Below are 11,645 nucleotides of genomic sequence, written 5' to 3'. Positions count from 1 at the left end.
TTTAAATGTATATTGCAAACTCTGGAGCAACCGCTAAAAAACTTTTAAAAAGTAGTATAACTGATGTGATAAGGAGAGTAAATGGAATTATATAAAACACTCAAAACTAGAGAAGGAAAAAAAAAGTGGAAGACAAAATAAGAAACAAAGAACAAAGATAATACATAAAAAATTTCATAAATATGTATATATTTTGAGTCCAATTATTGGGAAAATCACAGGAGTCTATCTGAGAGGATGCCACATAGCAAGAAAACATTATCTCTGCCCCCTGCACCAACTCTTTAGCATCTGGAATTCATCAGTGAGGTTTCTCCGCATATATTCTATTAAAACGACAGCTCCGAGGGGATGTCACAAATGGCCACTTGGTGCAGGACATGGAGGCAGCTTTGGAAGCTTTTTGATCAATAAACTCAACTTGTCTCGCTGCATGCTCACGATAAGGAGATATATCTCCTTTTTCTATTTAAAAATTAAAAGTAAGTTCTTCAGCTTATCAAATATACAGTCGATTTCCAAATTTCTGCATTTCTTTTTAAATGCGTTGCTTCATATAAAATTTGATATAAAATCTACATAAGTCTTACACATCCCATTGCTTGCTATGTGTCTTAAGTTTCTTTTAATCTATATCCTTCTCCGCCTTTCTGTACCCTTGTAATTTATTTGCTAAGAAAACTGGCTTCATGTATCCTATCAAGATTCTCAGATGCTGGATTTTGTTGCTCACATCTCCATGTTATTTTTAACATGTTCCTCTGTCTCCTTAATTTTCTATTAATATATAGTTAGATTTAGAAGCTGGATTAGACTCCGGTTCCATTTTTTAGCAAGAGCCCTTCAGAGGTGTCCATTGGAGGTATGTTTTATACTGCATTACTGGTGCAAAGCCATAAATCCACCTCTTTTGTCCCCCGTTCTCAAGTTGGGCATGCAGGTGTCTTTAGTTATTATCTTACCTTGGATTTGTTTTATCCTTGACACTGAGGCCGAGACTTTCTTCCTGGGCCTGAGTGAATCTGTCTAAAGCTAAGAGTGCTCGTTCCCAGAAATGCCCTCTCTCACTGCTTGTTCAGGACAGAGGATAATATTACATCGTCACCCAACTCTGATGCGCACAAGAGTAAAGGAGCTGCATCCACTCTGATATTAAGAGCCTGGAGTCCCAGGGGGCTAGAAATTCTGAAACATTAAGAACTAGACTTTGAGTGAGGGCGATATGAAAATTTGGGTTCATCTGGGTTCTTCTCCGATATCATCTCCCTAGATGAATCGAGCAGCACACGGATGAGGCCATCCTGAAAAATCGAATGGGGCTATCACCAAACCAGGCCATATTTTGTCTCAGTTCTACTTTCTTACTGTCTGTCTGACCTTGGAAAACTCAAGTAACCTTATCGAGTCTTATTTCCCTTACCTATAAAATGGGAGTGGCCTTATATTCTCAGAATTGTTTTAATTGCATACTATGCTAATTAAAACATAAAGTCGCCCTTAAAACTGCAGAGCAAAACGCAAGCAGAAGGCTGTTATTTTGTATTCCTGTAACTATACATCTGATATCAATAGTGGATTAGCATAAAAGGCATCCAGCCTACATGAGGCATGAAGGTAGTAAAGAAAAAAACATTCTTCACTTATAAATCAAGCACTTCATATACAGGAAGAAAAAGAATATTTCATGAAATGTGTGTATCTGGATTTTCACTAGCTATCTTAACTAAAATCAGGTTCAAATAACTGCAAACACTTTTACAAAATACTGCAATATAGTATTTTATCTTGTTTAAGACTCAGAAAAATCCTGTAAGTTTATCATTATCCTCATTATGAAGAAAAAGAAATAAATTCAGAGGCATTATGAAACTTGGTTGACATCAGTTTATACTTCTCAGGAAAGACTGTGTTCTATTGAGTTTTTTTTTTTTTTATCATAACTATAAGAGCAAAATTAAGTATAGGCCAAGATTATAGGAATGGTGGTGAAAGCAGGTGTCCTAATTATTAAAGAAAAAAACCATTTGAATAAGCTGGTCTCTAAAAATCACCAATTACCGTATGTTGAAAAGAGATGCAGTGAGATTAGTCAGAGGTGATGAGGTGACATGGGAACAGTATTAGGTACTTGGCTACCCACAGACAAGGTTAATAGAAAAGTAATTCCTAGATGTAAGCACTATAGGCAATTGTCTACCTGTAATTCAAATCAACAAATAGTTATTAAACCTCTCTGAACTCCTTAAATACTTGCCGTTCATGCTGCTTATGTGGTACTTACCTTACGTTGTATTTCATTGTTAGTTAACCTCAAATATGCATCTGTTGTTGCTCCAACAAGTCAGCCTGCCCCCCCACCCCCACCCCCACCCTCACATAGCCAGCTTCCGCTCTCCCCAGAAGACTAGCAGCTCCTCAGGTAAGACTTGGCACCTCCTTCCCTAAAGACATTGCTCATCAGAAACCCCGAAATCATCAGTAAGCAAGTTTCTTGAATCCAAACAGTTCCCCTAGATCTTTAAATTCACCTTTGCTTTACTGGGAAAGAAGAAGGCAAGTTACCTTAGTAAAGAAACTAAGTATCGGACACAGCCTGCTCTCCCACATTCTAATAAATAAGAGAACCTGAGCCTCAACATCAAAGAGCCTGAGGACTTTGAAAGGCAGTGAGACTGCCTCTTGTTACTTCAGTTGGGAAACAGACATCGTAAATTCCCCCTAGAATTCTCTCTCTCTCTCTCTCTCTCTCTCTCTGTCTGTCTCTCTCTCTATCTCTCTCTCTCTCTCACAGCTGCAGTCCTATGAGGCCCACCTGTATCTGGAAGAGCAACTCAGGTCATCTGAACCGTTTCTGCTATACCTAGATCATACTATACATAGATCTGCTATACATAGATCATATATTATTTACCACACTTGCCATCAGCCAACATTTAGTGATAGTTATGAAAATAAATAGATGACATCTTTAGAAAGAAATCAACATCAAGTATTTAAAAATGTAGAAGTCGTGCCTTAAAAGATATAACAGTAAGTAATCTACTAAACTTTATAGTTAAGTCTAACTACGTAACTATTTTAATAAGGTTATGAAAGTAAATTTTCAAACTCCATAAAAATTTAAATATATTAAAAAACAGTAGGAAGGAATTTTTTAAAAGTTATTTTTAAAAAAAGGGAAGGGAAAAATGAAAATAGGCAGAGGAAGAAGTAAATCTAATGTCACCTTGAAGAAGGCTCCACATGACCTTATATGGTGTTCTGAAGCTGAGATAACCACCCAGATTTGTTGCTGGTTGGGGTCAGGAGGCTGGGACTTCACATCTCACAGTGATCGGAGGTTGGACATGGGCCTCCTTAGGAAGAAGGCATGGGCTCTCTCGTTAGCCAAGGCAAAGAGAGGGCTACTGCTGCCCTACTCCCGGGGGCTGGAGACATTAAAGTCTTTCCTATTCCAAGAGGATTAAAGCAGCTTGTCGCACACAACATCCACTGACCAGCTCTTTACAATACCACTGAGGAATTTTACCATTTCAGTACTGATTTTCTAAAAAAAAAAAAAAAAAAGTTATCAAAATTTACTCAGTAAAAACATAGAAAAACTAAGACATTATAACAATGTTAAGCATTACCAAAAAAAATTATAAACCTCTCCCAAACTTTTTATTGAACCAAGATTTTAGTGATCATTTCTATTGAGATCGCAAAGAATAAACAAATTATAAACCAATTTCATTTATAAGCAGTTGCCAAATGTGTAAACATTGACAGATATAACCCAGCCCTGCGCTATAATACTATCATGCCCAAAAGGATTTAATTTAAGAAATGAAGATATAATGTGACAGGAAGTATAAACATCTTGATAGATGCCCCTAAAAGGGCATTTAAATTTTTTGCGTGTAATTCATTCCCGTTTTTTTTTTTAAGTTTGTATTTAGTAAACTATGATTCAAAGAGGTCTGTTAGTTTTTAGCAATCTACAGTTTATTAATCTCAAAAGGGCAATTGGCATCATATTTTAAAAATGTGAAATGCTTTAGGACATTACTTATTAAAGTGAAAAATAATGTAGATGCCTGTTTTCACTGCCATTAGTCAACACTGTTTCCTAAGTGCTAGTTAATGCAAATAGCTTTTGTCAACGAGTCCCCAACTCAGGCATCTAGACCAATTCTTAACCTGGCAAAACCGACAGAAAATGGAGTTTTACTCCCAATACTCTGCTATACCACAAATAATATCTATACTGATATTTCTACCCAAATTGAGTCCCAGTTCTGTTGCCTGGTATTTTGTCTTTATTTTATTTCAAGATCCAGATGAAATTATAAAATCCAATCACAAAGATTCTATTTCTGCCTTTATTATTAAATCCATCTTTCTGTCCTTCCAGGGAATAAATTCAGCATTGCTATAACTATGGAAGAGATGGTAGATAGGTTCCTGAACCCAGCCAAGTAGCTTTTCCTTTGGTACATGCTGTTTTCTTAACTGATGCCAACTGCTTGCTCACCAGTTTGGATTTCTAAATATCCATTGGTCCTGCATTTTATTTCCTGGAGCCCCACACACCTACTAACTGTTGCCCCTACATCTTCTTATGAGCCCCAGCTGCTATCTGTCTGCCTGTACCTTTAAGAGTTGTCTGTTTTCTAGACTCTCTTTCTAGAACTGTTTAACTCTAAAGCAATTTGACTCATTCCTTGGGGAGATATTTGTCCAGGTGGCAGGAGCTACTTTACTTAGGCTGGCCTTGCACAGTATTGTTGGATAGTTAAAAATAAAATCCACTAGAATATTTAGCCTAGGAGAGCCAAAGATTTGTCTGTTTTCTTCACTGCCATATTCCTGGTGCCTAATAAAGTAGCAAACAGAAGACACTGAAAGATTGTTTGTTGGGTATACAATAGTTAAATCTCAATTTAAAATCAGTTTATGGTTATGCTTTCAATAATGCTAATATGAATATTGTCAAGTTCAGAAATGCTAGGTGAAATAATGAAGATGGGAAAGCAAGAATAATTGCTTTTGGCAGATGCTATCATGGAGAAGTCTGTGAAATCACATGGGTTTGGATATTACATAATATAAAGATATAAAGGTGTCTGGAGGACTTTGCCGATATGAAAGACAAGGCTCAGGAAACAAAGGAACTCAGTATGTCGGGTAATTTAAATATGTGTTAGTATTTAGGATTAAAGAAAAATCCCTCCTTCCCCACTGGTAATTGCATAAAGTTTCTGAAAATCTCTTGTTTTTAAGAGTCTTGTATTTAGGTCCTACTACATCATTAAAAATCTAATAAGTGATATTATTCAAGTTACTTCGCCCCCTTTTTGCTTGAGATGTTTCTCGTTTGTGCTGTCCTCAATGTGATTATGCTCTCTGTATGCTCTGATGTTTAGTTATTCTATAAATCTATAAGCAGAGGCTCTGTTTTCAAGAACAAGGGCAGTGCTCCACAGACACAAGCAATACCCTGGGATGTTTATCCTAATAAATGCAATATATGAGATAAATATTGAGATATATGGGGTGATTCTGGCCCCTATTGATGAGACATATGCTGGCTCGATCCGGATCATGGCATCATCTGCCAGGCAGAGAAGTTACCAAAGGCCTTTATTGGGCAAATAATGTTTGGAAACAGCTGACTTCGACCTGCAGGAGCCTCAGGATGTGGAGTCAGGTGACATCCTAGCCACTTAGATACTTATTTTATTGACCTGATTAAATAGGACTTAGGGGCCTCTTGGAGACAAAGACATTAATCCTATCGCAAATGGAGGTTTGAGTCTAAGAGATGTGAGCAACAGGGCATGGTGTAGGCCAGAATGCAAGAAGGAACAATAGGGCCCGTGAGAGAATCTGCAATAAAAGTGGAAGCAATCTAGAATAATTTTTTTAAAAAAATGAAAAAAAAAAAAAAAACTTGGAAAGTAGGACCAAGAATTACAGGGACATGGCTCTTCTGAATGAGGTGTTTGATGTGATCCTGTGCCATGTTCCAACCCACTCCCACAGATGGTGTTATTTGTCTACAGGGAGAAATGACTGCATTTGTAACAGAGTTCTAAATTCCGAAAGTACTAGAGTCCAAGTGATCTGACCTTGAGGCTTCTTCCATGCCCCTAATTTAGAAAATATATAAAGAAGGGAAATTTTCCTTCTAGTTTTGTAAGAAACTGTTTGGGTAAGGAAGCCATAGTGTCTGTACTCTAGCCTGCTGTTTACTCAGGAGTCACCTAAAGATGTTTCCTAAAAATATAAATTTCCTGTTTCTTAGCCCCAGGAATACCAATTGAGCAGGAACAGGGACCCAGGAATCCATAATAAAAAACAACATTTGTGGTGATAGAAAGTCAGGTGGTACAAATCACACATTTTGAGACAGTGCTGTTTGTAGCCTTGTCATTCAGTGTGGTCCACAAACCAGCAGTGTCAGCAACACCTGGGAGCTTATTAGGCAGGCAGAATCTCAAACTCCACCCCAGACCAGCTGAATCAGAATCTGCATTTAACAGAATCCCTAGATGATATATATGCAAGTTAAAGTTTGAAACTCACTCTAAAACTTCAGAGGTTGTTGTTAATTTCAGAAAGCGAGAACTCTCAGGTGGAAGCCATGATGTGGCTCCCAAATGACTAGTACCTCGACTCTGGTAATGATAGTAAATGTCTCGCAACTAGGGTGGAAGTGGACGTGGCTAGTGTCCAGGACCTTCCAGCCTAAATTATTCAGGGAGGTATGGTAGGACTGACTCTTGGACGTATTTAAGACAACTTTGGGATATGCAAAAATACTAGGGGATAGGTTACTTTTCAAGAAGCAGGATTCCATCTCCCTAACAGTGAGAACTTTAGAATGGTTGAGATTCAAACTTAAATAGTGATGCAATTAAGTTTATTTTCACACACTGTTGGAGAGTAGAACATTAAATTATGGTAAATAAAGTTTAAAATTGGTCATTAAGAGTTTAGGGTTTCTTATATGTGAAGTCTTTTCCCTCTCTACTATTTAATATGAAAACAAATAATGACATATAAGGTTTATTTAAGCTCAAAAACAAAAAATATTGATTTTTTTTTTGAAATGCTAAAGACGGTTGTCCTCTTTATGCATGACTTCAGCTGAAAAGATCTGGAATACTCACATGGGCCCTTGTTACCACCAAAACATGACCAGCTGTCCTCCATTTACTTATTTAAACATTGTTGCTTGTTTGTAGCTGCTGAGGTTATTTACAGAGTCTGTCACTTTCCGTGACTTTTCATTATCTGCCTAATTCTTTTTTACAAAAAAAAAAAAAAATGCTTCTACAAATCGTGGCATGCCAGATGCATCTATCTATCTCTCATGTTTCAAAGTCGCCAGGACATTGGGCAACATTTCATGCAACCATCCAACCATCTATGCAACAAGCTTTTCCTTTCCTCTGTTATTTTGCTTTCCCTATTTCCCCTCTCCATTCTATTTCACTTCATTTATAGCCCTCTTCCACTATTATTTTTTATTCATGAAATATTCATGTATTTAGGCTGGGCACACAAGTCAATTCCCTAAGAACCAAGTAAATATTACCATCTTCTATGCAAATTGACTAGAATAGCACCTGGCAAATATAGGCATTTCATAAATACTGGGCATTCACCAGATATTTTTGATAGCTGGCTATGTAGATAGCATGTTGCTGTGGAAAGTATAGGATATAAAATATAAGGCAGAGTTCTTGTCATTTCTTTCTAGAACTGGCTATACAATTTGCTGGGCTCAGTGCAAGTTGAAAATGTGGACTTCTGATTCAAAAAGTATTAAGAATTCCTACATGGCGACAGCAGAGTGAGAACTTTCTGAGTGTGGGCACAAGCCTCATACCCCTAAAGCTGTGAAGATTACTATAGCTTCAGTCAGAAAAGTATTTTTTGAATTATCGGGCTCCACTGCAAGTTTGGGAAAAAAACTTTTAGCAAGACATATTTAATTTTTTTTTCTTAAAATATAATCATCTGTTAGATCATGTTCTATTTTCACTGCTGGTAGAAAAAAAGGTAATACATGAAAAGGAGAAGAATATAATAGCAGAATTAAATATCACAAAAAAATTATCCTGATCACTAAATAGTATTAACGTAAAAATATTTTGTAATTATTTTTAATCTGAGTCCACTCATCAGTACTAGAGGCACATATCAAAAACGGCAGCATCTTTTTCCCCGCGCACTTTTTCTTCCCCCTCTTCCAATTCAGAGGATACATGTTCTAGCAGAGAAAATGTCAGTGATGAGCAATTAATACAGATTGAAATGCCATAACTTTTAGCACATCAGGGTAAGAAAATAGGTTGAAAGTTACGTTAATTTATGTTGCGTGGGTACAGAGACTACTCTGATGATTCTTGTTCACATGGACATAGAACACACATTTACACGCTATTCCAATTGTTTATATATGTCTGCTTTGTATATGACCCAGGAACTAAAAATGATTTTCACTTTTTTTTAAATGGTTAAAAAATCAAAAGAAGAGGAATAATTCATGACCTATGAAAATTATATAAAATTCAAATTTCAGAGTTCATAAATATTTATTGGAACACAGCCACACCTATTCCTTTATGCACTGTTTGTGGTTGCTTTGGCCCTACCGCAGGCAGAGTTGAGTAGCTGTGACAGAGACCATATGGCCCATGAAGACTAAAATATTTGTCATCTGAATCTTTACAGAAAAAGTTTGCTGACTTTTACTTCTATGTGAGAACTGTATCTTCTTCATCAATGAATTGCCTGAGTCTAGCATGATAACTGATTGGCATTATATGTTTGTTTGTTTTATATTGAAAACAGAGGGAATAAAAAAAAACAGAGGGAGAGGGAAGGTGGGTTCCTTTTTTATGCAACATTGTTCTGGAGGCTGATCCATCTTCACAGATTCTCTCCTGAATAGACTCTCATTTAGCCCATCTACATTGCTCTTTTGTTTTTGTTTTTTTGTTTGTTTTGGGGGGTTTTATTTGCTGAAAACATTTAAATTTTACTTTCTTGGCAAATTTCAATTATACAATAGTATTAACAACTATAGTCACCATATCATACATTATATCTTCAGACCTTATTCATCTCATAACTAAACATTTATACCCTTTAACAACCTCTCCCTATTTTCTCTACCCCTCAGCCCCTGGCAACCACCTTTCTACTCTCCGTTTCTATGTGTTTGACTTTATTTTTTCTTTTTTAAATTCCACATAGAAGTGAGATCATACAGTATTTGTCTTTCTCTGTCTGGCTTATTTCGCTTAGCATAATGCCCTCCAGTTTCTTCCATGTTGTCGCAAATGACAGAATTTCTTTATTTTTTAAGGCTGATTGGTATTCCATTTTGTGTGTATGTGCGTGTGTGTTTGCGTGCGTGCATGCACATATATACATATATATATACATCTCACATATTTAAACCTATGTATCCACTGACAGAAACTTAAGTAGTTATATTGCTCTTAAATTATAAAAACTGTCAGAAACACAAAAGAACACATCCGTTGTTCTAGACTGTATTATATTTTAATTAATCTTAGAGAACGTTGTGATGTCGATGGTCACATCACACTTGTCATTGACTAATGTTAACTAAACTATCTAAAATATCTAATGAAATTTAATATCAGCTACTAATATCCTAGTTCTCTCAACAGTAAGTGTATATACATACATATATATAAACATATATATGTATATATATGTTTATATATATGTATGTATATATGACAGTTGCAGCAATTTGCTTCTTGTTCAACTACATAAATCCCCGTTATTTATTTTTTCTTAAATAATGTTTCATATTTTTCAGTTACAGTTAGCATACAATATTATATTAGTTTTAGGTGTACAACAGTGTGATTAGACATTTATATAACTTTTGAAATGATCACTCTGATGAATCCAGTACCCATCATACCATACATAGTTATTACAATATTATTGACTCTATTCCTTTTGCTATATTTACAACCTCACGAATATTTTGTAACTACAGATTGGTACTTTTTAATCCCTTCCCCTTTTTCACCCACTCCCCTCCCATCTGGCATCCATCAGAATGTTCTCTGGAGAAACTTCTTTCTGATGAATGTTTCACAGAAACTTCTTTGATAAATACTATCTGCTGCTGTGGATGATCTCATTGGGTGAGAATAGGAGGGTTCTTTCTAGAACTTACTAAACAGTGTCTTCTTCCGAGGAGCAAATTATGAGAGCAATGACTGTAAATCCAGCTTGGGTATATGAACCAGAACTATGCCCATCAATAATATCTTAAAATGATCTTCTAATTTTTCTTTTACACAAACCTTTCCTTTTGTTTTATTCTTTTTATGAAAAATCTTGCTCCCTCTCTGTCAACTAGACTTTCTGCTAAAAGTTAAAAAGTTGACCCTAAATGACCTCAAGAGCAAGCAATAAAATGTTTTGCAAGCTACTACTAAGAATGTTCAGAAAATCAACTTTTGACCAAATCAACACAGGCCATTGTATTCTACCCTCATACTTTTTATCTCAGAAAGGGCAAAACAAATTTGAATATCTAGCACTTTTATTAGAGTGCCCAGCAATAATCTTGAGCCATGCAACATCATTAGACTACACCTGAATAAAGCAGGTCTCAGAAGAAGCATTACTTAGAAACACCATTTAAAAAAAAAAAAAAACCCATTTCATAGAGTATTCTCTTCCAAAGTAGCACACAATGAATCATTTCTTCTGATTGTCTCATCCAGGAAGAATAAATCATCTAATCTCGGAGAAGATGTCAAAATACAGGGGGAAATAAACTGTTCTGGCATACTTACTCAAATGCCTCTACCTGCTTTAGATTTGGCTAGGGATTTCTTTTCCTGAGGAGAGCTTAGAGATTTTATTCCATTGTTAAAGATAATTGAGCACAAATGATTAGGACCATCTCAGGGTCTTGCACAACAAACTTTATTTAGGTTGTGTCTTACTCATTTATCTGTCAAGTCATGGCTTTTTCAAGATATGATACAGTCCTTAAAGTTAAATTTTCCATCACCTGACACAAAAATGCATATTCAAAGATGATTTATCACAGTGTTCGTTTGTATGTCAGTCTTCCTCTCACCCTAATATTACAAAAGTGAGAGAGCGTTGCTGGTGTGTCCGACCTCGCTGAGAAAAATGTCTTCGACACTAACATCTCTCTATATGTTCTACCAGGGCATTGGATAAAATGCCAAGAAGCTGTGATCTTAAAGTAATTTAAAAATAGTTTAATTAAAATGACATATAAACTGTGCCTAAGGGGGGGGGGATGCAATTTAACTAAACAAATTTATGCCAAAAAATTGCACTTAAAAATCTACTTGAGAAATAATCAATTTTAAATAAATTTGCCACCTCAAAAAGTGAACTAATTGAAAAAAATTTATTTTTATGTTTCCTACAATAAAGTAGGAAATTACATATGTGTGTCTATTTTAAATGAGTACTAATGTCTGTAGTTAAAGGGAAGTGCCAATAAAATCCGGGAATAGTTCATTTTTCCCAGCAAAGAAAATTGGGATGTAGTAATCCTTACCTATACAGGCTTGGTTAATTAATGTTTGCAGAGGGCTCTGACTTCCTCCAAT

This window comes from Pteropus alecto, unplaced genomic scaffold (genome assembly GCF_000325575.1).
Source record: "Pteropus alecto unplaced genomic scaffold, ASM32557v1 scaffold100, whole genome shotgun sequence".
NCBI classification, from domain to species: domain Eukaryota; kingdom Metazoa; phylum Chordata; class Mammalia; order Chiroptera; family Pteropodidae; genus Pteropus; species Pteropus alecto.
Note: the sequence above shows the minus strand (reverse complement) of the source record.